This window comes from Cupressus sempervirens, chromosome 8, assembly GCF_028749045.1.
Source record: "Cupressus sempervirens isolate cs-2001-9-10 chromosome 8, ASM2874904v1, whole genome shotgun sequence".
In the NCBI taxonomy this organism is placed as follows: Eukaryota; Viridiplantae; Streptophyta; class Pinopsida; order Cupressales; family Cupressaceae; genus Cupressus; species Cupressus sempervirens.
This window is the reverse complement of record NC_143125.1, coordinates 248,659,979-248,687,750: the sequence shown is the minus strand read 5'-3', so window position 1 is coordinate 248,687,750 and position 27,772 is coordinate 248,659,979.

Sequence of the window (27,772 nt, the reverse complement as noted above, 5' to 3'; positions counted from 1 at the left end):
TGTGCTCAACCATCTCTCTTCTCTATAAACCTCCTCCCATTTCTTGATACTTCTTTTGCTACTCCGTTTCTCTCTCCCTTTCTGAATGCAAACTTCAAAACTCTGCATTATTTCTCAGACGCTTCACCACTTCTTTTTGGGAACATTAATTGCCACAACCAATTGTTATGTGCCATAATTAAACTTTAGGTAAAAGTAAATCATGAATTTGCATGGAAATCATCTAAAAACATGTTCAAATGCCAAAATTTTAAAAGTGGGTCACATCATGGCTTAGCATGAAAAAATTGGCACGAACAAGGAAAAAAAAATTCATTCAAAAAGTGGGAGTACAACACTTGACATGGCATACTTATGGAAAAAAGTTCTCATTAATAAGGGGTAATGCCAAGATTTTAGAAAATCATCATAGTTAATCAGGCATGTCATTGGATAGTACAACACTCCCCTACCCCCTACTAATTTTACGACAAGTGTCCTCACTTGTCAACTAGTATGGGTGAGGGACTGGAATACATCGTAATTATAGAGACTATGCAGTATTATATATAATTAACAAAATCTAAAAACTTATAAATGAATAATAGTTTAAAAATGTTTATACCTGCCAAGTGGATTGTCACATGCTCCAAAAAAAAAGTGGCAGAAATAATGTAAACGGCAGCATCCATTAGCATGTATAGATTTTATTGAAAACACAAAAACTTAATTATGTAGAAAGTCAGTGGATGGAAGATTAAGAAATGGAGTGGGGTGGGTGGATGGAAGATTAAGATATGAATGGAAAGAAATATTATGAAAAGAAAATGGACTTTATGCAAACATAAAGTTATTATTATGGACATGCAAATTAGAATTAATGTTGAAGAGGAGCAGGCGAAAGGTTTTCACCTTCTGCTACAGGAAGAGATACTTTAGTTGTTGTTGGATCCAGTTGTTTGAACTATTGCATGAATTCAACTTTTTTTTTAGGCTATTTGTAAAGTTTAAGTCGATGACTGTTGATCAGCATTTTGAAAGGCAAATCATCAATTGTGGTTAGTTGAACTGTTCCATTGTCAAAGACATGGATGATTTGATATGGTCCTAACCATCATGTCTGCAGCTTCCCTAGCATATCCTTAAAGTGGGAATCATACAATAATGCCCAGTCACCAGGTTTGAACTATTTGTTGAGGATATGAGAATCATGCTAGAGTTTTCTCTATTTTTACACCAGTTTAGTGTGTTCTAAAGTGATCTTGTGCATTTCATCCAAAGAATTAAGATGCAAGAGGCATTCTCTTTGTGCTGCAGGAAGATCAATATCTAAGGTCAAGGCTATTCTTAAAGTCTTGTGTTCAAATTCAATTGGAAGCATTGCCACTTTCCCATACAAAAGCTCAAATGGTGTGAATCCAGTAGTGGTTTTCCAAGTAGTTCTATAAGCCCAAACAACTTCTTATAACTGGTTGGTCCAATCCTAACGATGCAAATGGACTGTTTTAGTTAGAATATTTTCTAGCTCATACTTGGTAACTTCTGCTTGTCCATTGGCTTGTGGATGATAAGGACTAGATCTGCGATGCCTAATGTTATACTGTTTCATCAACTCTAAAATCAGGTTGGAAGTAAATTGTGTGCCTTGATCAGTAACCAATTCTTTAGGAACTCCATAGCATGTAAAAATCTCTTCATACAGGAATTCGACAACTTTTTCATCACGGGCATGCTTCATAGCCTTAACCTCAACCCATTTGTTTAGGTAGTTAGTACAACCTAGAATATAAGACTTCCCATTGGATGGAGGATCAATAGGACTGATGAAGTCCATTCCCCATTTGTCAAATGGTGTTAACACCACTTGAGGATTTAGAGGCTTCATCTATTTTGGTTAGGTGACCCATTCTTTGGCATTTGTCACACTTCCTTGTATAATTGATTGCATCTTTATGAAGAGTAGGCCAATAGTAACCAGTGGCTAAGATTTTGAAAGCTATTCTTTTGGCTGCAAAATGTCCTCCACAGGGCTCATTATGACATGCATGCAAAATATCATATGTCTCATCTTCTCTTACACATCTGTGCATAACTTGATCAGGTCTAGTATAGAACAGAAAATTGTCCATCCATGAGAAATGGAAGCTTTTCTATATGAGCAACTTTCTCTCCTTATAAGAAAAATGCACTGATGTCTTATTAGCTGCAATGTAGTTAGCAATATCTGCATACCATGGAACTTTAACAGCAATATGAAACAAATGTTCATCTAGAAATGCATCATCTACTAGAGTAGTATTAGTATCATGATGATTGATTCTTGACAAATAACTAGCTATGACATTTGTTTTTTCAGGCTTATCCACTATGGTTATGTCAAATTCTTGAGCAATAGTAACCATCTTGCTAACCTACCAGTTATAGCAGTTTTGTTCATGAGATATTTGATTGCTCCATGATCAGTATGAACATAGATAGGATAACCTGTGATGTAATGCCAAAATTTATTTAGATCATAGACTATTGCTAACAATTCTTTTTCAGTCACTATGTAATTCAGTTCTAGGCCATGAAGACTCTTACTGATATAATAAATGGCATTTTAAAGATTTGAGTGTTTCTGTGCTAAAACTGCACCTATGGCATAATCAGAAGCATCTGTATATATGTGAAAAGGTAGGTTCCAATAATGGCCTTGTAAAATTGGGGCTATGGTTAAAAGTTGCTTAAGCTACAAGAAAGCTTTATCACACTCAGGTGTCCAATCGAATTCAGCTTCTTTGGTGAGCAACTTGTACAAGGGACTGGCTATTTTACTGAAGTCTTTTATAAAACGCCTGTAATATCCAACATGTCTCAGAAAAGATCTGATATCTTTTAATTTAGTGGGTATGGGTAATGTTTGAATTACCTCAATTTTAGCTGGGTCTACTTGTATACCTATAGTAGATATGAAATGACTGAGTACCACACCCTCTTGCATGAGCATGAAACACTTTTCATTATTTAGTGCCAAATAATGTTCTTGACATCTTACCAAAACTTTTTCAAGATTTATCATTTCTTCTTCAAAAGTAACTCCAAATGTTGTAAAGTCATCCATATAGATTTCCATATAATCATGTGATATATTAGAAAAAATACTAATTATAGCCCATTGAAACATTGCAAGAGTGTTACAAAGACCAAATGGTAAAATAGAGTATGCAAAAGTACCCCATGGATAGGTAAATGTAGTTTTGTCTTGGTCTTCAGGAGCAATATTGATTTGATTATAGCCACTGTATCCATCTAAAAAGGAGAAGTACTTCTTTCTAGCTAGTGTATCCAAAACTTGATCTATGAAGGGTAAAGGAAAATGATCCTTTTTAGTAGCCTTATTCAACTCCCTATAATCTACACAAATTCTCCATTTTCCTCCTTTCTTAGGTACTATAACCAGTGGTGATACCCATTTACTATCAGATATAGGATAGATAAAGCCAGCATCAAGCAGTTTCTACAATTCTGTTTTGACTATTTCTTTGAGGCTTGGATTTATCCTCCTCTGAGGTTGACGAAGTGGTAGACAACCTTCATTAATGTATATCTTATGGGTACATAGTGTAGGGCTTAATCCTTTCATATCACCATAATCCCAAGAAAAAGTCTTCTCATGCTTCTGAAGCAATTTTTTTAATTGTTCCATCTATACAGATGTCAATTTGGGGTTAACATGCAGTTTATGGCCTTTACTCAGTTCAACAGGAATAGTGGATTCTACCATAGCAATTTCAAAGATTGGGCTGCCTTCTAATTCACAGGAAAGTAGTGAACAAAGATTTTCAAGTTCCTTAAGTAAAGTACAACTTGTATCACACTCATATGTAATCAATTCTAATACAAAGCTTTCAGACACATCTTTTCCTACCACACAAGTGTTGGTAAGGATGCTCTGGATTACTAAATCTTCTTCTTGCATCTTTAGAAAAGATTGCCTATGTAACATCATAAGTTGTACTATGGAATTTATCTCTTCTTCTTCATCTCCTAAATCTGGCCAAAAAGATGTACTCAAATCTGGTAATGGTTGTGCAGGAGGATATAGATCAAATTGCTTGGTTGCTTGGCCATTTGATATGGTCATATTCCCTGATCTGCAATTTATGTTTGCATCAGCTATGGCCAACCATGGTCTACCTAGAATGATAAGATAGCCAGATAGGTTTACTTTAGTGGACAAAATCATGAAGTCTGCAGGATATTCTAGGGAATCTAAGGTCACAACAATATTTTCTATCATTCCATCAGGAATGACAGTGGAACTATCTGCAAGCTGCAGAATAGTTGGTGTGGACCTTAATCCTTCTATTTTTAACTTCTTCATGGTTTCTTTAGTCATCACATATATAGCAGCTCCCAAATCTATTAAGGCATTTTTAATAAATTGACCATTTATGCTAACACTTACTACTGGACTCCCTGGGTTAGAATATTTTGGTGAAATCAGTCTTCCTAACATGATATCAACTAAGTGTCCAACAACATGAACTGTGGTAGGATCCTTCTTCTTCCTTCCAGGTTTCTTTAGACAAGATTCCCTTATAGCTTTTCCATAAGCAGGAATGTCCTTAATAGCTTGAAACAAAGGTATTTGAAAATGCATATTCTTCAACTGATTAACAATGTCAAAGGGTTGTTCCTTGCTTTGTTCAGGTTCCTTTTGTATTAGTTGGTCTGGAAAAGGAGATTCTACACTAGTTGAACTGGTATTGGTATGGTAACATTAGTTGGGTCAATAGGTTCATCAACCAAAGGTTTTGATGTTGTAGGAGAGTCTTATACTTTAGTTATAAGAGGTGGCTTTGGTGCTAGTAAGGTCATTCTAGATCTCAAATGTATATCTGCGACATCTAAGGCATAAGCAGGGTACTACTGGGTATTAGCACTATACATGGGTTGTTGTGGTTGACTATTTGGATTTGGCTAAGGCTGTGCAGGTAGCTATGTTTTCTTTTGAGGTCCACTATTTGCAAGTGGTGGCATTAAAGTAGGTTGTTGAGCTGGAGGGGGTAATTGTGGAGCACCAGTATTTTGGTTAGGCCATTGTTGAGATCCCTTCCATTGGTTTGGAGATTGCCAATTCCCTTGGGGTGGTTGCCATTGGTTCTGCTGGTTCTGGGGCCATTGGTTATTCTGCTGGTTAGGCCAAGGTTGTTGGGAATTTTGGAACCATTGAGACTGTTGTGGGTTATTTTGTCCAGCATTATTCCAATTGGGTTGGTTTTGTGAAGGACCTTGGGTATTGCGGTTTTGCCATTGATTACCATATGAATTTGAATTTTGCAAGGGGTCTTGAGGCATACCTTGATGTTGAGCCCATGGTCGGCATTGAGCAACAAAGAATACTTGCTCATCATCCTCATCTATTTTTACATATCCAGTTGGAAGATGCTGGTTCTCCATGCTTGCAACCAATTTACAGTGGTAATCCTTCTTTTGCTTTCAGCAATGAGGACAATACTCAACTAGTTGTAACTCAGCCTTTGCTTATTTCTTCTTTGCAGTCATTGTATCCAACTATGTAGTGACATCATTAATGATGTCTTATTTGAAATCTAACAACAAATTGGATATTTCAAGTTTTGAAATGGCTTCACTAATTGTTTTTGTAACCGTAGAATAGGGTCCTCGACCTTTCTTCATAGTTCACCTTGAGTAGTTCTGACATATCTTTTTGAGGTCATCCCATTGAGCTTGATATACATCTCCACCGGCCATCAGGTCCAATGCTTCCAAACAGTCTTCATTTACTCCTCTTCGAAAGACTAGTTTTTAGGAATCTTTAGACAATGTGTGCTGAGGATTCTTTTGTAGTGTATATAAAAATTGAGAAACATAGTCTTCTAATGTCTCTTCCTCCTTCTATGATATCCTAGAGATATTATCTCCTCTTGCACCAGATGCTTTGCAATATTCTTTATATTTTTCAAAAAATAAGGCTTGCATTTCATCCCAATTCGCAGCTGCATTGGCTCCTAAGCCCATGAACCATCGTAAACTTGATTCTTTCAATGTGGCTAGAAATAATTTAAGCTTATGGGCATTAGTGTTGTAGTCAAAACTATGACAAAGGATGTCAAACTCAAACAAGAAGGTATTAGGGTCTTCAGTTGCAAGGCCATAGAACTTCAGAAGAGCAGTGGGAGGTATATTCTTGAGATTAGCATTGGTTATGAGAGTTGGAAGTGGAAATGGAAAAGTGGGTTGTGCCATGACTGGTGGGACTGGATTATGAGGTTGTTGCTGAAAAGGAATGTTAGGCACTGGATGATTAACAACTAGTGGATTCAAGGTAGTGTTATGAAGAAGATTGGTCACTATTTCAGTGAAAGGTTGGAGACCAGATATATCTAGGGATTCGGCTCTTGATGATGATACTGTGGGGAAAACAAGACTTGCATCTTCAAAGGTCAACTCAACTTCTTCTTCAACTTCTTCATTCAAATTAATAGATCCTTGTGGAAGAAATCTGCCATATTCATCTTGTCATCTTCCTCTTTGATGCATGCAACTAAAATTTTCACACTGGTAAAAAGAACTTAATCTAAAAACTATGACTCAAAAATGCTCCTAGCTTGACACCATCCTCGGCAATGGTGCCAAAAATGAACCACCTCACAATAGGTGTTCCATAGTCACGTGCTAGGCCTGGCTTAGGAATAATCTATTCAAGCTAAGGACTACTTTCCCCCTACCATGAGGTGCATTTAGATTGTCAACCCAAGGACATATACTTGAAATGGTCGGCACAGTATGTGCACTAGGTACCTTGATGAGTCATTATGCTTGTGTTGCAGGAAAGTAAAAATGCAAATTAAGGAAACTACACTGCTACTGTGGAAAGGAAAATATTGAATCTATGAATGTTGAAAACACAATGACAAGATAACAGAGATTCCATCTTGACTCATCCACTAGACTATTCTCGCAAATGTTGCAGGAACGTTCATGAAGTGTGATGCTACAGGAAGGAATTAACTAGCTATGTCTTACTTAAAATACTACTAATTCTAGTAAAATGAATCTATTCTATCCTAATCTAATCCACCTTCCAAGTGGGCCCCCTTGGTTGGCTTCTCTAATCTACCAACGTAGGATAGAAGCTAAAGAGAACTAATTCATTTCATTAATCAGTCATTACATGATTCAAAATTGTAAAACACAACTGCAACAAACCATGAATCAGTGTTCTCCCTTACTCGATAAAACTTATTAAAAACCAAAACTTCATACATAGGAGTCGATCCTGACATATGTAGGGAATCTACTCTTTATTACATAATAGAAAAGTAACTGTCCTAAGTTAAGTCTATAGGAGAGAATATAGGAGAACAACTGAAAGTGAAAAGGAAGGATAACATAATTGAGGAGGGAGCAATGAAGTCTCAGCATCCGCTTGTTACAACGTAAATACAGAGAAGGCAATGGCTCCTAAAATCTCCTCCTTATTCACTGCCATGTTTCTTGGAGTGGTTATAACCTTTTTTTCGTGGTTGTTCCTTGATGCTCGTTTCTCCTTGAATGCTGTCGACAACCAACTTTTGGATTCTTCTGCTCATCCTTTAATCCTTATCATCAGGTTAGTTATGATATAAGACATATTTTCAAATAAACATCCATCAAACTAAATTCAAGCATACGAATGCACATTTGGATATTTATATGAAATACTGCATATTAGATATAATTTAGGAAAAAGATGACATAGTTTTTCTACCCCATAAATCATCAAAGGTTTATCAAACATAGGCTTATAAGTGTTAAAACAAGGATAAATGGAGTATCACAAAGTATCTTAAACATAACAAAATAAAGACATTTTTTAGACTCATCAGTGTACAACTAACTTGGGGTCTAACCTTGGCATGTCTTGGTAGGACCATGCAAAGTACCCAACATTTTCATGGGGGACTTCAATGAGGAGATCTACTTGCTTGGGTGGTAAAGATGTTGCAATGCATGTGATGTGTGGTGTCTCTGTCAAACTAATATTTATTTTCCTCTATAAAAATTGAAGATATAGGATGCCTATGCTCTTATGGGGCGAGGATGAAATCTCCATCTTTAGGTGCCTCTAAGAGGTTTTCATTGTTAGATACATCCTTTATTTTTATTTCATTTTGTGAATCATCCAATGGTTCTCTAGAGGAGTTTTCACCAGAGGATGTTTTGTGTTTTCTTTTTTTCCTTTTTGTTTCTTTTTTCATTTCAATTTTGTGACTGGAGATTTCCTCCTTTGCAAAGTAACCTACTAGGTCCAGCTTGTATACATATGTCGATGGTGGTGGCAATCATTTATGTGGTATTTTTGCCCCCATAAATTTAAGGAGAGCATTCTCAGTAGAGAATTCATCAACATGAATGAAACTTGGTTGGTCCCAATCTATGAGTTCGAGGTGAGCGAGGGGTAGGTCTATGAGATTTAGGGATATTTGGTAGAGCACAGAGGCTCCTAGGATAATTTCATCCATGAAGATATCATCGTAGGATTTCTTTTCTACTTTTTTAGGAATGTCTTCAACCTCAACAAGGTTGTTTTGGAATCTTTTGAGGGCATGGCCTTCCTTCATAGTGCCCCCAGTCACAGGGAGTCCATAGCCTAAGCATTTGGTTTTCTATCCCTAGGACGCCTCTATAGATTGTCTCATACCTAATTCTAGATATTCCAAACCACCTCCTTGATAATCCCATTGCTCAATGGGCAAGTGATGTGACTAGGGATATTTCTGTTTAAAGTGGTCAAGAAGTGCTTCACTTTTTGGAGGTGGTTCTTTGTACAACCATGCACTAATGTTAGGAGAATTTTCCTCTCCATCAAGGATACCCTTGGTAAGAAATGTGGTAGATCCAAGCTGTTTGATCTGAGGGGTAGCATTTGGTCTTGTATTTGATAGGTTGGGCACCCTCGAGTATGTGGATCAATTGGTAGAGCATCAATAGCAAAAGCATCTGTGAGACTATATTCGCCACAACCTTGGAGTTGATCTTAACCATAGAAAGAGTGGAGGCTAAGATGGTGTCTGGATTGTGGTAGGTGCCAAAGAAGCTAGGCATGGTGTGGCCAACTTTGATCCTAGGACAATGGTTGGTGTATGAAGCTTCAACCTTATTACAATAAGCAAAGGGTTTGGGATCTGCACGGATGGTTATCTAAGTTTCATTATGTGGAAATTTGATGCACTGATGATATGTGGATGGAATGACCTTCATGGCATGAATCCATGGGTGACTGAGGAGGATGTTGTATGGAAGGTTAAAATTAACTACGTGACAAAGTGTTTCTTGAGTGGCTAGGCCAACTCTAAGAGGGAGCAAGATGGTTCTTTTAGTGGTGTGCTCCAAATTGTCATATGCCTTGATGGTGATCACCTCATTAATGATATCAGCCTCAATGTATCTTGCTTGTTTGATGAATTTTGAAGTACATAGACTTAAAGCTGATCCATTATCTATCATGACCCGTTTGACTGCAAAGTTGGAAACCATGAAAGCTATGTGAAGTGGAAGGATATGATTGGGTTCAACTATTGGGATATTGGTGGTTTTGAAGGATAAAGCACATGATGCAAAAAGATGGCCAACCAAGTTGTGGAACTCAGTGGAATTTATGTCAAAGTGGACATGTGACTCATGTAGAGTATTGTCAAGGATCTCTTGATAAAGTGGGCTTGTTTGTAAGAGATGCAGAATGGAAATTTGGGCTAGTGTGTTCCCAAGGTGTTTCAAGATGTTATACTACAGTCCTAATGAGGATGATCCTAATGGAGATGCTCTAGATGGAGGTGGTCTTGATGGTGCAAACATAGGTGGGCCAGCTATATTGAATCAAGTTCAGTGAGTAGTAATTGCACATTCGGTATCTAGGCCTTTGATTTTTATAACATTAATAGAAGGCTCCACTTGTGATATGCACCCAATGAGGCTGCCAAACCCAAGTATGTTGAAGTATAGTTTTGAGACTTGTCTCAGTTATCTCCTTATTTGCCTTGAGTATTGTTTGATTTGTTGACAGGAGGGTTTGCAGGTGTTTTTCTTAGGTTTGTGTTATGAGGAGGGAAAGCATTTTGATACATCATTAATCTTGCATTAGGTGAAGCCTGTGCCCCAACTATGATTTCCTTCTTGTCAATGAGGTCTTGGACATAATCCTTGAGTTGTATGCATTTAAGGGTAGTGTGTCCTTTGACATGATTGAATTTACAAAACTTGTTATCTTTGTACTAGGATGATCTAGATTGATTGGGCTCCAAAGGTTGTGTTTGTGGATATTGAACAAGGTTATCCTTCACCAGTTTGTCAAATATTACATCAAGAGGTTCCCTTAATGGGGTGTATGCATGTGGTTATCTTTGAACATAGGGTTTAGCACCTGCTAAAAGTGTGATGGCATTGGTTTGATTATGATGAGTAGGTACTTGTAGATTCATCTGCATAGGTGTTTGTAGATATATAGAGGGTTGTTGCTGATAAGATTATTGTTGACAAAATGTGGTGGGAATATTGGTTAATACCCCAATGATATGAACTTGTTGGGTGTCGATGGCGCCATCTGTAACCACATTTTTGTTTTTATTCCAATATTGAGTTTTGTCATTGCTAGGACCTTGATCTTGGGTGTTTTCTTTGTATATTCTAATAACACCATCCTTAATGAGGCCTTGTTCAAGTCCCATCCCCTTTTCCTTAATGTCTTTGTATGTTTACAGATAGTACATAACCATGTGATGAGAACGACTAGGGTGTGCATTGTTTATGAATATTTTGACAAGATGGCATTCAGGGATGGTACATGAGATCCTAGTTGTGAGGATTTGCCACCATTGTAGGTATTCTACAAGGCTTTCTCCTCCTTTCTACTTAGTATGAGCTAAGTCCACTACAGATAATTTAGTTTCAACAAAATAGGTGTATTGAGCCACAAAGGTTTCAGAAAGATAAGAAAAAGTTTTAATAGTGCCTTGAGGGATATGACAGAACCATTTTAGGGATGGTCCTCCTAAGCTTTTAGGAAAGAGCCACATGAGGAACACATCATTATAGGCCACCTCTTGACAATGCATATAGAATTCCTTAACATGTGTGACTAGATCACTTTTCCCTCTAAATTTGTCAAACTTGGGGATTTCAAAATGTTTAGGAAATGATGTCATTGTTATGATTTTGTCAAATGGATATGGGCAATCATTCACAAATTTAAAAGTTTTGGTGTCTATCCCATCTCTGAGGTCTTTAAGAGTATTCTTCATCTCTTCCCATTCAGAGTTTATAGGTGGTGGAGTGGATGCCCCTAATCTAGGTGTCCCCAATGTAGAATACATGACAGAATCTAAAGGTTGATTTGGAAGACCTTGATTGCCATATGGTGTCTTTAGAAAAAACAAGTTGCATAGCTGGTGGGATGGATGCTATGGGTTGTTGGAATGTGTTTTGGGCATACTGCTTCATCTGCTAAGAAGTTTGTTGGTGGAGAGGATAAGTATTAGGTTGTTGTCCTATGGGCTAGTTTTGCGTGGATACCTGAGCATATTGTTGGTGTGAAGACTGTGGCTAAAAGGGTGGTAATGTTGGTAATGCTTGAGTCATGCTTTGGGAATATATAATGTGCCCAATATATGTGGGTTGTGCTCCTACTTGAGAGTATGACTAATTTTGAATATGTGAAAGGTAATTAATCTACGATAGAGCATTCACAATAGGGAATTGTAGTGGTGGGATTTTTTGGCTATTGCCTAAAAGTGACATAGAAAAGTAGTTGGTAAGGGGTGGTAGTGAATAGTTATGTGAAGTGATAGATGAAAGTTCCTAAGGTATGAACATGGTTGTAGTGCAAGGGGGAAGGCTAGTTGTAGGACCTTGTGTCATAGAAACTTTCCAAGGTCCAAAGGAAATGAGGTAGAAGAGCTTTGACTAGCTATAAAGGGGTTGATAGTGATGTTAGGTGGGATGGAAGATGAGGTATTTGACCCTACCAACAGCATTTGCATAGTAGATGGACTGAATGTGACATGAAGTGGAAGTGAAAAGGTAGTGTTGCTAGATGTAGATGATACACTTGGGGTTGGTTGGGATGTAGTATGCACTAAGGGTTGAGTGAGAGTGGGATGGGTGTTTTGTGGAATGGGAACAGGCACCTATGTTGAGGGTATATTGGGGTCTATTGGTTCCATCTGAGGTGGTTGCCACCCAAACAAAGGGTGCATAGGATATGATATGTTGATAGTGTTAGTGTAGTTTTTTATTTTTCCTATTTTCCTAGGTTTTTCCTACACTTTTTAATAATCTCGCTTAGGTTAATAAAGCATGTCTTATTAGGTGAATGGTTGTGAGATGTCACCTTCCTACATGTGAGCATCCATTAGCTATCTTGGGAAGATACTTTGCTATCTTTAGTCCGATAGATGGTTGCTCCTCATTGGTTGGTGTTTCCACCTCCTCCCTCTTCCTAGCTTATATAAGCATGCTACCTGGCTTGTATTTGTATCTCTGGTTTTTTGCATCCTCTTAATGCTATTTTGCTTCCAGCATTTGCACTACTCTCTTGGAGACTAACTCTATGATGCTATTTTGATTTTGTATCATTTGAATTCATAGTTTAGATATTTACTCTTTGCACTAGTTTTATGAGTTGTTAATCTTTTTAGATTCTAACATGGTATCAGAGCTTTTCTATGTGCAAGAGTAGATTCTAGTTTCCTTATTTAAGAGATTCGGGGGGGGGCAAATAAACTTTATTGTAGTTTTTTGAAAAATGAAGTATGCTCTTCTCTTGCATCTTTGGATGATCCTGAGAATCAAAAAAGTTTTGACAAAAACAATTTTTCTCTAGGGTTTCAATCTCAAATCTGACAACCAACTTGCATATTTGGAGTTTTCAATCAGTTTTGCAGGTTTCAGCATGCCATCGATGGATTTAAGAAGCTGATCCAGCATTTGCATGTTATATTTTGGTTGCTAGGGTCATTTTTTGATTTTTGGAGCCATTTTTTACTGTTAAAGGTGTTTGATTTACACTACAGAAACATCTTTTGTACATCAGCAAGAAAAATGCTTTCTAGGTTTTGTTCGCAGCCTTGAAAAACCATCTGGGTATCTTTTAGATTTTGCATGCAAGCTGTATATGTTTCAGAATTGATCATGCAAAGTTACAACCATACCCCTCTCCATTGGCAGTCACAGAATTGAATGTAGTTTTCAAATGTCTCGTTCTTGCTCATACGGACTCCGATTTTGATGATTCTTGTTATGAACTTGGCTATTTTTTTGTGCTCTATCTACTAGTGGAGTTGTTTTTTGATTTTCATTCATCAATTCTTCAGAAATTGTAGATTCTCAGCTGTGACTATGCATAGTTCTCATTTTGGAAACTTTGGAGGATCATAACTTTCTCATACGACCTCGTATCGAGGCGATTCTTTTTTTGAAAGTGCATGATTTTTTGAATAGATCATAATAGTGCTATTTTTTTCCTTGATTATTATGCCCAAGTTTCACTTTTAGCATATGCTCTTCATGAGGGTTTGTAATGCATCGAAATCAAGACCACTAAGTATCTCTTTCTAGTGGTAGTTGTAAATGCACCAAAATAAAGTGCCAAATCATATTTCTTTGGGGGGGTTCTTTGATTGAGTAAAAAGGGGGGGGGGGGGCATTGTCATGGCTGGGTTCTCTTTTTTTTAGCATTTCTTCATCATGGATCAAACAAATATGCCCATCCTAACTCCATACAATTACTTTGAGTGGAAATCACACATGATAATTCGCTTAAGGAAAGCTGGATTAAATAGGATAACTATAGGACTTGAAACTGAACCTACTAAAGATGAAGACAAGCCTAAGTAATTTAACAAATGTGATGAGGCATATGGAACATTGTGTTTGTCTATTTCTCCTGACTTGCTATTTCACATTGAGTCTTTGGATACACCAAATGAAGTATGGACAAAGCTAGAAACATTATTTGGCACACAAGATTCAATGAGGGGTCATATGTTGGAAAATGAACTAATTAGTTTGAGTCCAGGCAATTTCAACACAATCCAAGATTTCTTCACCAAATTGAAATCACTAAGGTTGCAGTTAAAACAATGTGGAATTGAAAAAAAGATGAACAACTGATTCTCAGTATTCTCTCTAAGCTAAGTTCAGAATATTCTAAGTTTGTCTCTACCTTCTATGCTACTAAGGGTGCACTTGGTACTCAATTCACCATGCCATCTCTAGATGATTTTGATATCAATCTCACTCGACAACAGGACAAGCTAATCCAGATGGGCACTCTTAAGTCCTCTAAGTCACATGCCTTAGCAACCAACCAAGGCACAAAAGAACAAAAAGGACAAAGTAGTAACAACAATAGTAAGGATGAGAAACAAAATAATAGTGAGGAAAAGAAGGATCAGATACCAATTGCTTCAAAAACAACTATTGATACCTCATCCTCTAAGGGCGATAAGCCTAAGAAAGAAAAGGTTAAATGTGCCTATTGTAAAAGACCCATTCATGATGAACATAAATGTTTGAAGAAACAAATTGATCACTTGACGTACATTCTTGAGAAGAATAATATTAGTGTTCTTGAGTCTATCAAACAAAGTTCTAATGAAGAGTCTAGAAAAGCAAAAGAAAACAACAAGGGGAAAGGAAAGGGAAAAGCTCTTGTTGCAGTTGCTTCCTCACCATCCACTTGGGTTCTTGATTTGGGTGCTTCGCACCACATGGCTTCATCTAAGGAAGAACTTGCATCCTTGGAGCCATGTACTATGCCTTCTATTTTGATGGGTGATGACACTCCTATTGAGGTGTGTGGGAGAGGGTCTATTGATGTGGGGGATGGCACATTCCATGATGTTCTTTGTGTACCCTCATTATCAACTAATCTCCTATCAATATACCAAATCACTCACACAGGTTTAGGCAAGCGGGTTGAGTTCACTCCTGATTCAGTGGAGATACGTGAGTTGCATAGTGATTTTGTATTTACAGTTGGAAGAGAAGATCATCAGTCACGGCTCTATCTGTTTTCTCACTTTGTTCCTGATCCTCCTTCATCTATTTTGCTCACTCACTCTAATGATGTGAGTAAATTATGGCATGAGTGGTTTGGCCATCTTAACTTTCGCTATTTGCATCAGCTCAATCAGCAGAGCATGGTCACGAGGTTGCCTTCGGTTCAATTCTCAGGAGGTGTTTGCCAAGGTTGCATTCTTGGTAAGCATCCTAAGGAAAAGTTTGACAAAAGTAAGGCATGGAGAGCTTCACAGATACTAGAGTTAGTTCATAGTGATTTGGCTGGTCCATTTCAACATCCTTCTTTCAGCAGGGCCCGATATGTCCTCACATTCATTAATGACCTTTCTCGATATACATGGGTGTACTTTCTCAAACAGAAGTCAGAGGTATTTGATCATTTTCAAGACTTCAAAAATTTTGTAGAAAATAAATCTGGGAAAGCCATCAAGGTTTTGTGCACAGGCAATGGTGGTGAGTATGTCAACCATCGGTTTGAAAGATTTTGCACTTCAGAGGGGATTGATTTACAACATTCAGTTCTATACAATCCTCAACAAAATGGTGTTGCAGAATAGAAGAATAGATCCTTGAAGGAAATGAAAAACCGTATGATTCACTCTAGATCTCTTGCACCACAGTGTTGGGCAGAAGCCATTAACTGTGCTTGTTATATCCAGAATCGTGTTCCTCATCGAGCCTTGAAGGGAGTTACTCCTTTTGAAGCTTGGAGCGGTCAGAAACCATCAGTTAAGCACTTTCGAGTTTTTGGCTCCCCTGCATGGGCCCACATTCCTACAGAGAAATGTAAGGCCTTGGATCTGCAAAGCAGACCTTGCATATTTGTAGGTTATCCTGATGGTGTAAAGGGTTATCGATTGCTCCACCCTACTACACATGAGTTATTCATTGAGAGGAGTGTTCAGTTTGAGGAGGGATCTTCAAGCTCACTTTCTATCACTTATCCAACTCCTTCTACCTTGACATTAGAGTCACTTAGAATACATGACAGATCTTCTGATGAGTCAGATTTACCTAAACAGTCTTCTACCTCTACTTTTGATGCAGAAAGTGATTCAGAGAACTCACCTCCTTCCTCTCCTAGTCATCATTCAGAGGTTAATGATTCCCCTCTAGATTCTTCATCTTCTTTCCCACTTTGGGCTAGACAGACCTTGCAGTCTGTAGGTGATTGGGTTGGGGATTTATCAGACACCAGGCAAACTTGTTCACAATTCCAGGATGCTCCACATGTCTTCATTGCTACTGCCTCAAATCCACAGTCCTTTCATGAGGCTTCTGGTATTTTTGAGTGGGATACAACTATGTAGGAAGAGTATAGGTCCTTGATGAGGAACCACACTTGGGATCTTGTCCCTCTTCCTAAAGGAAGAAAACTTGTTCGATGTAAGTGGATCTATCAGACAAAATTTGCAGCAGATGGTTCAGTTGACAAACACAAGGCTCGCTTGGTCACCAAAGGATTCTCCCAGATTCTTGGGATTGACTACTTTGAGACTTTTGTGCTAGTTTCCTGAATGAATTCCATTCGAATTGTTCTTCCAATTACTGCAGCTAATCATTGGGAAGTACATCAGATGGATGTGAAGAGTGCTTTTCTTCATGGTGACCTTCATGAGGAGATCTACATGGAGTAGCCACAGGGCTTCCTTCAGGATTCTTCACTTGTGTTTCGTCTTTGAAATTCTCTCTATGGCCTCAAATAGGCTACTCGGGCCTGGTATGCCAAGATGGACTCCTTCCTTCTATTAGTTGGGTTCACTCGGTGCCATTCTGATCCTAATGTGTACATTTTGCAATAGGGTGATTCACTTCTATTTTTGGTTTTGTATGTTGATGACTTGCTAATCATTGGAAGTTCTTCACCCACCATTAAGGCTATCAAAGTGGCCCTTCAGGATAGTTTTTTGATGACTGACTTGGGCTTGTTGCATTACTTTCTCGAGATTGAGATCCTTCAGTCTCCTTCTAGGATCACCATCACACAATCCAAGTATGCTCTAGATTTACTCTCGAGGTTTCATATGGCTGAATATAAGCCTGCTCTGACTCCCTTCCTTTTTGGAGTCAAACTTGAGGCTCAATGTTCTTCTCCACTTGTTGATGGCACTTTGTACCGCCAACTTGTTGGGAGTCTCATTTATCTGACTCATATGAGACCTGACATCTCCTATGCTGTAGGCATGGTCTCTCGATTCATGCAGGAGCCCCATGAGTTACACTGGAAAGCAGCCAAGTGGATCCTTCACTACATTCAGGGTTCTCATAGTTGTGGGATTCACTATGCAGTAGGTAGTATTGAGCTTGATTTGGTGGGCTACACAGATTCAGATTGGGTAGGTGATTCTGAGGATCGCAAGTCTACTTCAGGGTATAGCTTCTCACTTGGGTCAGGTCCTGTTTGTTGGTCGAGCAAAAAATAGTCTACTATTGCTCTCTCTTCTACTAAGGCTGAGTATCGGGGGGCTATAAATGACGCCACTGAGGCCATTTGGATTCAACATCTTCTCACTGAGTTTGGTATCCAGATCAGACGACCATCAGTCATATTTTGTGACAACCAAAGTGCCATTCAGATCTCATGGAATCCAATTCATCATCAATGGACCAAACACATAGAGGTCCACATGTACTACATTTGAGAGCTCATCCATGGTCATGTCATTGACCTTTTCTATTGTCCGACTTTCGAGCAAGTTGCTGATATCTTCACCAAACCCTTCACTGAGAGCAAGTTCCTTCATTTGCGAGCTTTGCTGGGGGTGCGGGATGCTTCATCTTTTAGGGGGGCCTCTTCCTCTCACTCAGAGTCCTAACTTTTTGTGGGGGGGTCTCTTTTCTCTCTCTTTTGAGAACTCTTATATACATGGGTACCTCATCAGGCTTGACTTGCCGAGACCCATTTCTACATCCACCTAAGCTTCGCTTATGGGGGGGTGTTAGTGTAGTTTTTTATTTTTCTTATTTTGCTAGGATTTTCCTACACTTTTTTAATAATCTCGCTTAGGTTAATAAAGCATGTCTTATTAGGTGAATGGTTGTGAGGTGTCACCTTCCTACATGTGAGCATCCATTAGCTATCTTGGGAAGATACTTTGCCATCTTTAGTCCGATAGATGGTTGCTCCTCATTGGTTGGTGTTGCCACCTCCTCCCTCTTCCTAGCCTATATAAGCATGCTACCTAGCTTGTATTTGTATCTCTTGTTTTTTGCATCCTCTTAATGCTATTTTGCTTCCAGCATTTGCATTACTCTCTTGGAGACTAACTCTATGATGCTATTTTGATTTTGTATCATTTTTATTCATAGTTTAGATATTTACTCTTTGCACTAGTTTTTTGGGTTGTTAATCTTTTCAGATTCTAACAGATAGGTGGTGGATGCCCAAACTCAAAAGCACCAACATTGTCCCTTAAGAAATTTGCTGCGGTTTCTTTGTTTCGGTCTATGATGGCATTCAAAATGGTGGTGTGACCAGGTTGGCTCATGAAAGCCTCAATATCTAGGGAGGAACTTGGTTCTTTTGGGATTTGTGGTGGTGGATCTAATGGCATCATGGAAACTATGGGGTAAAACTAAGCTCAAGATGTGTTACTACTATGACTGGGATCCATGTCCTTCTTTTTCCATGTATTCCTAGCAAAATGTGTGGTGGGTGGCATGAAAGGATGATTTTTCAATGGGTGAGAATGAAAAGAGGGATGGTGCTAGGTATATATGATACTTTAGGAGTCTAGATGATACGGTGCTAAGTGAAGGAGGTTGTGCTTCCTAAAATATGACTATGGCAAATATGATAGTGATATGAATTGTGTGACCCTAACCTTTGGCTCAAGGTGATGTGAGACACAAATGACAACCTATTTTTTAAAAAAATCTAAGTTTCAAGGATAACTATGATGGTGGGATAGATTATGCTAAGTGCTTTCAAAAAGTGAGGAAATGGTGGGAAATGCTAGCTTTTAATAATGCATGTGGAGGATTCTTCTTTGAAAATCTAAGATGGGAGGAGGTGATCCTATTTCTAAATGTTTGTGTGCGGTAGTGAGGTTTCTAAATGAGAGACTAAACCTATAAGTGCACAAGTGTGTGTGGAAAGAAGGAGGGCCTAATAAGAATGAGTAACACTATAATTTTTGATAAGGCTCTGAGTAACACCATGTCGGAGAGTTAGGTTCTAGATTTTGTACTCCCACTCAGTTTGTAATGCTACCTCTACATCATCTTTATCAATTTTATCTACTTTGGATATCCTTGTGTTGGGGGTGTATTTCTTTTGTTCTACTTCTATTTCCTTGTAAACTAGTATTTGTGAAAGTTTAGCTTTTTTGAACTTAGTCTTGGGATGGCATGACATGAGATATTTCCAAGGGATTTTGATCATGCCTATGGGGTTTTTAGAAGTAGTGACTATGCTAAGTATACCTTTTGGGCCTTGGGTTGGAAGCACAAATTTATTGAGAAATAGCTAATGTTTTTTCAACAATGGAAAAGTTTGAGTGAAGTGGGATAAGCTTTACTTTAGATTTTTTTGCAAATGAACATGCTAATAAACTTTTGGTCAAGGGAAAAATGTGATATTTTCAATCAAGTAGGATAGATAACAAGGATAATTTGGAAAGAGCAACTTTTTTGGATAAATGGCAAAAGGGTTATTTTTTTGTAGGGTATTTTGTGGGTTTTTAGATAACAAGTATAGGTAAGGATAAACCAAGAAGGCAAGACATTGTTGTGAATCGACTTGCTAACAACTATTTTGTATATGCAAAGATTAGGTTTTTGAAAGGCAATATGTGATTTTTTCAGTCAAGTAGGATAGGTAATAAGAATATTTCAAAATAGAAAGACTTTGGACCAAGGAAAAAGGATTTTTGACTAGGACTTGCTTTAATGATTTTGTTATTTTTTGAGGGAATAAGTATAAATTTTTTGGCAAAGAGGAAATTTGGACCAACAAGACAACCAGTTGTTGTGAATGGACTTGCTAACAACTGCCTCTTCGAGATAACATAGGTGGAATTTCTTTGATATGAGGGTTTTTGTGAACAAATAGTTTCTCAAAGGACAAAGCAACTTTGAGAAAGACAAAGAGATGATCTCTTTAGCAAAAGGATTTTTGATAGTAACCACAGAATTGTGTATGTTTTCCATAGGTCTTGAGCACAAGTAATACAATTCAAACACACACTTTATCACTAAGGTCAAAGTTTTGCTTGCAATATGCTATTCAATGGCCCATAACTTGACGTCTCCTAATTCTAGTGCAATATGCCCCTATCATCGAAGAGGTGAGTCAATACAAGAGTCGATCAACAAATGATACATGTCAAAAAATCTTCAAGGCATGGCAAATAGAAGTTCCCCTTCTACAAGAACAATGACCCTTGGAGATGAAACCCAAGTGGCCTTATGGCTCTACTAGGTGAACACAATGGTGAGTAATCTTGAGGGATGTTGTTTCCCTGGCACCATGAATGAACATACCATGAAAAATAGTGAGATACTTTTGACTAAAAGGGTTGTAAATGGGTCTATGGAATCCTTCAAACAGTTGTTACGTATGTGATCCACTTAAAAATCTATTCTGGACATGCTAAAACTATGGGAAAGTTTTCCCATCTTAGGTTACCCCCAGAAACACACTGCCCAAACTTGAATGATGGAGCAAGAAAATTTACGTTTCCCCTCATTTATATATTGGCTAGACTTTTTACTAGTTTGATCTTCTTACCAAAGGAGAAGTGCTTCCCAAAGGTGGATGAACTCGCTCGAAGCACTCCTAAGTTGTTGTGGATGGTCTTGCTAACAAGTTTGGTACATGCGTCATGTATTTTAAGGCCTTACTTTGCATGAAAAGAGAGAATTCAAAGACGTGCTAAAGTGCATAATCTCAAAACATGCAAGACATTGGATTCATTAATATTTGGATGCTTTAATGCTCTATTTTATGATTTGAAAACACGTGTGTTTAACAAAAATGAATCAAGTCAACAAAATGGAAATTGAGTGAAAAAGATTTAAAGAGGAGGGAATAAGAATGTTTTGACCTTAAGGCATTTGAGATTGGATGAAATTCATTTTAAACACCAAAAATCAAAGTGTTTGCACATAATGTTCTTTAACACTTTAAAATGAAATGTTCATCGCAATGGCTAATTTTAATTCTTAATCATTCATTCTATGAAAGAAAAAAGCAACATTTGTTCAATTTTGAGATGTTTAAAAGAAGATTATGATGATGAAATCTACAAAAAAGGAGTCAACATGAAAACCTACACAAGAAAATTTCAGGAATTTGAGCAAGGCAGTCAACTCTAAAAATCCATAGGTTTAGGCAACAATCCCAATGGATGCGGGAACATGGTCAAAAGTCATGGAAATGCTACATAGGACTAGTGAAAAAAGGCAAGAAATTGAGGCCTTAGGACGAAAATCACATAGCGATCCTATGAGCAAGAAATCCCACGAGAGGTTTTTACAGTATTCCTATGGACAAGTTATTCAGTGGGTTTGACTAGTCAACACTAGAAGTTGGTTTAAAAGTTTGACTAACTAGAGACCACGTTTCCACATGCAATAAAAAGTGATCCCATGGGCAGAGTCTAGTGTTCTTGCAGGAATAATTATGGTGGAGATGCAGGGCTAGTTTGGGACACATGCAAAAGGATTGATGGTGGTAAACTATGAACTCGTAGTCATTGGTTCACATTCCTGTAGGTTTATATGTTCAACCCTATGGTCATGGGATCACATTCTTGGGATTGCGGGCTCGCGAACAAAAGTGGTTTCGAAGTGGTTAAAATTGGAAAATGTTTAGATAGTTGGAAGTACATTTCCCAAAGATTAAACTGTGTACTTGCAGCTATCTTAGAAAACTTCCTACAAAAACCCACAAGAAAACAATGTCATTTTGGCTAGTTCATCACAAAAAACTTAAAAATTGATTAGATTCACCCAAATGCAAGGTCCCATAGGGTGTGCCAAAATGTATTACCTAATTTAGTAGTGCAAATTGAATACCAACTATTAAATGAAAGCATTAACAATACTAAACAAGTTAACACTTAAGATAGGATCGATCATTATCACCACAAAAGGAAGCAACCCAAGAATGGCAAGCTCCTAATGGCATAACACATGATGAAAGAGATTTTTCCCTAATAGGTAGATATCTGTGCTCAGAATTATGCTCAAGCTTCAAGTATATGGATGGTGTGCATGGAGGGTGGTTTCAACAATGGAGTCATAATGGTATTTCAGCATTATAATAGTATTTTGGTAGTTTTCAAGCTCTCAAAATAGCATTATAACATTGCATGAAAGATGGATGATTTTGTGAAGGGAGAGGGTTCCATTTTTAGGCCAAGGAGTAGATAGATGGATGGTCAAGATTGAAAGATGATAAGATGGTGAGGGAGGGCTAGGATGCAAGGAGAAGAGAGCACATGGATTGTGCTTGTTTAGCACCAATAGGGAGGTGACACTTGTCACAAGGAGGATGAGTGTGAGAGAATAGGATAAGGGTTGGTCAAGGGAGTAATGAAGGAATTTGAGTATGTAAGAGGGATGTAAGAGTCATTAATGGAGGTGTAAGAGATATTTTAGGGATGTAAGAGGTGTGGTTGAGTTTGTTGACTTTGGCTTGGGTTAGCAAGTCTTAACCCTTGCTTAAAGTTGTGCACATGTTTAGGAGGGGGATTAGGATTAGCTTAGAAAGGGGGTTAGGGGGTAAGTGGTTTAGCTTTGGCGGTATGGGTTAGTTAGGTGGCTAAGTGAGGTTAGTATGGGTGAATGAGTTGGATTATGGGTTAGGACAAGGTTTAGGAAGGCTCTTAGGATTTTAGATATTTTATTAAATGATTTATTTAATAAAATGGGGATATAAAATTAAATTGAATAGATTTAAGGATTTATTCAAATTTAATAGAGGAATAGGGATATAATTGATAAATTGATTTTGGGTGATCATTTGATTTTATCAATTGGATTATAGTAAATTAAATAAATCCATTAACTAGGGGATGATGATTAATTAATTAAATAGTAAATATTTAATCAATAATTTCCTAATAGACGACTAAATACAATTACCTATAAATGTAATCAAATTTATGTGTCTATACTTACATCATGAATCATGGTCACCCTAGCTGGGAATGATGATAGGACACCTAAAGAATCACCCTTCATCATAATCTCTAGATATTCTCAAACTTTTGGTGAGGACCAAAATTCATTCTTAACCAATTGTGAATTAATAACCTTCAATTCCATTTTCTTCTTAGTTTTTGTAGAACTTGATGTCATTCTTTCAATTTGGGGTTTGATCACAAACTTCTACATAACTTAGCCTCAACAAAACTGCTTGTAATTCACTTCTAACTCGAATGCAAGGTACACAAAATGATTCACAAATTTCAATATAGAGCTCAAAAATTTAATTTTAAGGCCTCATTAATTCTCTATACCTTTAGTGGGTGTATAAAAGTTGTCTCAACCAATATAAGGAAACTCGATCATAATGCTACATAAATCCTTAAACTTAGTCAATGCCATCACTCAATCAAAATTGATAGTTCAACTCGGCCACTTAACACTTTCAATACTTCAATATTGACACTTGGTCATGGTTAAGTTTTCAACTTGACATCTAAATACATTGATACTTCAAGACCATCTTTATGCATCTAATATCATGCTGATTTGAGCTTTCATTCATTCACTATTACGAATTGATGTATGATTTAGCAATTTGAAATATAGTTCCATACATACCTCTATATTTAGTTTTTGATGGGGGAATTGCCTAATCCATTGGATTGGGTGACCACAACTTTACCATTTGTACTATTGCTTCCATCAAATTTCTTCTTTTAGGTTTGATTCATCTAGTCTCACTTCTTCTACATTAACCTTTCCTTTTCCAGTATTATCTTCAACATTAGGTGTTGGTGCTCAGTTCATATAATATTTTCTTAGGTGACTGACCTTCTAGAAAATAAAACATATTGGACCAAAGTTTCTCTAGTTTTTTAATCTTCCTCTAAGATGTATCCTTGCTTAATTTTCTATAATGTGTCCATAATTTCCACATAATTGACAATTGACTTTCCTAGTTACATTACCTTAAGTGTCCAAATGTATTTTGCATTAGATCTGCACTCTTGTGCCTTCTTATCATACTGATGACAAGTATAGCAATAAACTTCAAATCTAGATGTATCCTATGTTTTATTATTCTTGATATACATTCATGTGCTTGATGTCCATACTTGTTACAATTGAAATAACTATCATTGCATTTAGGTTTAAGATTTGACTCACAAATTTTTCTCCTATAGATAGTTGTTGTATCACCTGGGTTTCCATAGTTATTAAAAATAGGCTTCTTGTTCTTTGGTTTTCAATTCCTTTTTTTCTCCATGCTTTCATGACTCTCCTTGCTTATTAGGTGATGCAAATACAATATAGCCTAATATAGTAGTATCATGAGGTCTTCTTTGTGCTTTCAATTGTTCAAGTGGTCTCATAGACTTTCCAGCACTATTCATTGTTTCAATGATTTTTTTTCAGCTCTAAAATCATTTTTTAATTAATTGTTCTTAGATTTTAGATTTGTAATCTCTTCCACCTTGCTATAAATCTCATGATTGGTACTTAATATGATGCAGAAGCATCCTAGGTTTCCTTGAAATCTTGCACTTCTATTTTTTTTTGTATTGGTGCTGAGTGATCCTTTGGGTCCCAAGTTCCTATTGGTGTTGAGTGATTCTTTGGGTCTCGAGTTCCTATTGATGTTGAGTGATCCTTTGGGTGTCGAGTTCCTATTTGTGTTGAGTGATTTGTGGGTGTCGAGTGATCCTTTGGGTGCCAAGTTCCTGTTGGTGCTGGGAAATTTTCTTTAGGTGTCAATTTTGTAGTTGTTGCTGAGTGAATCCTTTGGGTGTCAAGCTTGTGTGGGTACCGAGTGCAAGTTTTGATTTACAGAAGTTGTCTGTGTCTGGTTCCAATTTGGGCCAAATCTGGTCACATTTAATATTTTTTATTTAGATAATATTTGTAAAGAGTTGACTTGTGGCTTCTTTATCTTCTAGAATGTTTTGTAAGAAATTTTAGCAAGTATAAATAAAGTGTTTAGGCTTAGAATTAGGTAGCAAGAAAGGGGAAGTTTTTGAGAAGAAGATGGTAGGGAAGAACTGAAAGTGTAAATTTGTAGTTGGATCTTCGAATGTGAATGTATTTGTAATTGGCCATAACCTAGAATGCCTTGTAGCTAGGCGCACGTGAAGATGTTTTGATGAATCAATAAAATTATTTCTTTATTCTTCCTCCTTGTGTTTTCTTTCATTGTGTTAATTCTTGCAGGGTGGTTTGGATAGCTGGGTGAGACTTTGGTCCTAGTTATTCACCCTTTTCCTATTTCAGTTGTTATCTGAGCTTGAGGTTCATCCTTGTGGATATTGGATCATATAGAACCCTGATTTAGATTTGGTTGTAGGGTCACAAATTTGTGGATTTGACCTATAACTTAAAGAGAGTTACGATCTTGCAGGAACCTGATTTGTAAAGATGGTTTATGGTAGAGGAAATAATGTTGATAATTTTATATTGGATCAATTGAGACAAATTGTAGCCAGATTAGATGTCATGGAGACATCCCAGAGGAGAGGAGTAGATCTTGATGATGTAAGTGATGATGAAGTAGTGGCACCAAACCATAATCCAGAACCTGAAGAAGATCAAGATGAGAAAAGATTATTGCAAGTGTTGTCTAGGGAAAATTCAAAGCTTGCTATAGAAATTGTTCCTTATGATGGAAGATTGGACACCAATGTTTTGTTGGATTGGATCTCTGATATGGAGAAGTTCTTTGAGTATGAAAACACTCCTAATAATAGAAAGGTGAAGATTGTAGTCACCAGGTTGAAAGGTCATGCATCACTATTGTAGGAGCACTTGCAAACTGATAGAAAAAGGAGAGGAAAGGAGAAGATAAGAACTTGGCCAAAGATGGTGAACAAGGTAAAGAATAAATTCCTCCCTACTTATTACCAATGTTAGCTTTTTGAGAAAGATGCAAAATTTGAACAAAAGGACATGAGTGTGAAAGAATATACTGAAGAATTCTATAGATTGGACATCAGATCTGGACATGTGGATGATGATGTTGAGAAAATTGCAAGGTACATTAATGGATTGAGATCTAGAATTCAAGATGAAATATTTTTTATGGAGTTGGAAAGTGTAGAAGAAGCATATCAATATGCATTGAAAGTTGAGGAGATCTTAACAAATAAACTTGAACAAAGATAAAGAGGTAGAGGTGGTAGATTCTAGAGAGGCAGAGGTAGATCTTATGGCGAAGGTGGTAGATTTTAAAGTTCTATGCAAGATAAAGGAAAATCTGAATGGAAGAATGATGGCAAAGGAAAGACTGAATGGAAAAGTGGTAGTTCTTACCGAGGAGGCACTAATTCTTACCGATGAAGAGGTAATTCCTATCCTAGAGGTGGATTTCATGGTAATTGTTTTAGATGTGGTAAAGAGGGACATAGATCTTTTGAATGTAGATCCTCCAAAAGTAGGCAAGGTAGCAAAAATTTTGTGATTCAAGAAGTTGATGAGGGTTCATGAAGTGGACCTAAGGCTGGAGAAAATTTGATGGTGAGAAGAACCTTATGTAATAAGGGAAGTGACGAGAAACCTATTTTAATGAGAAGTCTTTTCAAGACAAGATGTAAGATGGATAGAAAATGTTGCAAAGTGATCATTGACAGTGGAAGTTCTACAAATTTGGCATCAGAAGAGTTGGTTACAAAGTTGTAGTTGCAAAGAATGAAACATCTCAAACCTTATCATGTTTCATGGATCAAAAATGAGCATAAGATATTGGTAAGTGAAAAATGCCTTGTGAAGTTCAAAATTGGACATTAATTTGATGAAGTTTTGTGTGATATTATGCCTATGGATTGTTGTCATATTCTATTGGGAAGACCTTGGCAATATGATAGATATGTTATACATGATGGAATATTGAATCAATATATTATTTGGGTAAATGGGAATAAACAAAAATTGTTTCCTTTGATTGAAAGTTCGGATGAGGTTAATTGTACTAATGTAAAAATTTGCATAGTTAATGGGAAACAATTTGAAAAGGAAATGAAAAGGAATCAAGTATGTTTCGCCATAGTTCCTAGAGGACTAAGTGTTGGTAGTAATCACCCAGTAGTGGAAGTTGGTAATGACCAAGTCATAGCAGATAGTGATAGCCGAGTACCAGTAGAAATTATAGAATTGTTGAATGAGTATAAAGACATTATTGTTGATGATATTCCTAATGGTTTACCTCTAGTAAGAAGTATAAGTCATTGTATGGATCTAATTCCTAGAGCTGGTTTGCTAAACAAAGCACCATACAAATTGACATCTACAGAGAATGAAGAACTTAACAGACAAGTGCATGAGTTGTTGTAGAAATTTTTGATTAGAGAAAGGTTGAGTCCATGTGTTGTACCTACTATATTAGCACCTAAAAAGAATGGAGAATGGAAAATATGTACTAATTCTAGAGCCATTAACAAGATAACAGTGAAATATATGTTTCCTATAGATGACATAATGTATTTTTTGAGTGGAGCAAAGTATTTTACCAAGATTGATTTGAAGATTTGCTATCATCAGATTAGAATTAGAGAAGGTGATGAATGGAAGATTGCTTTCA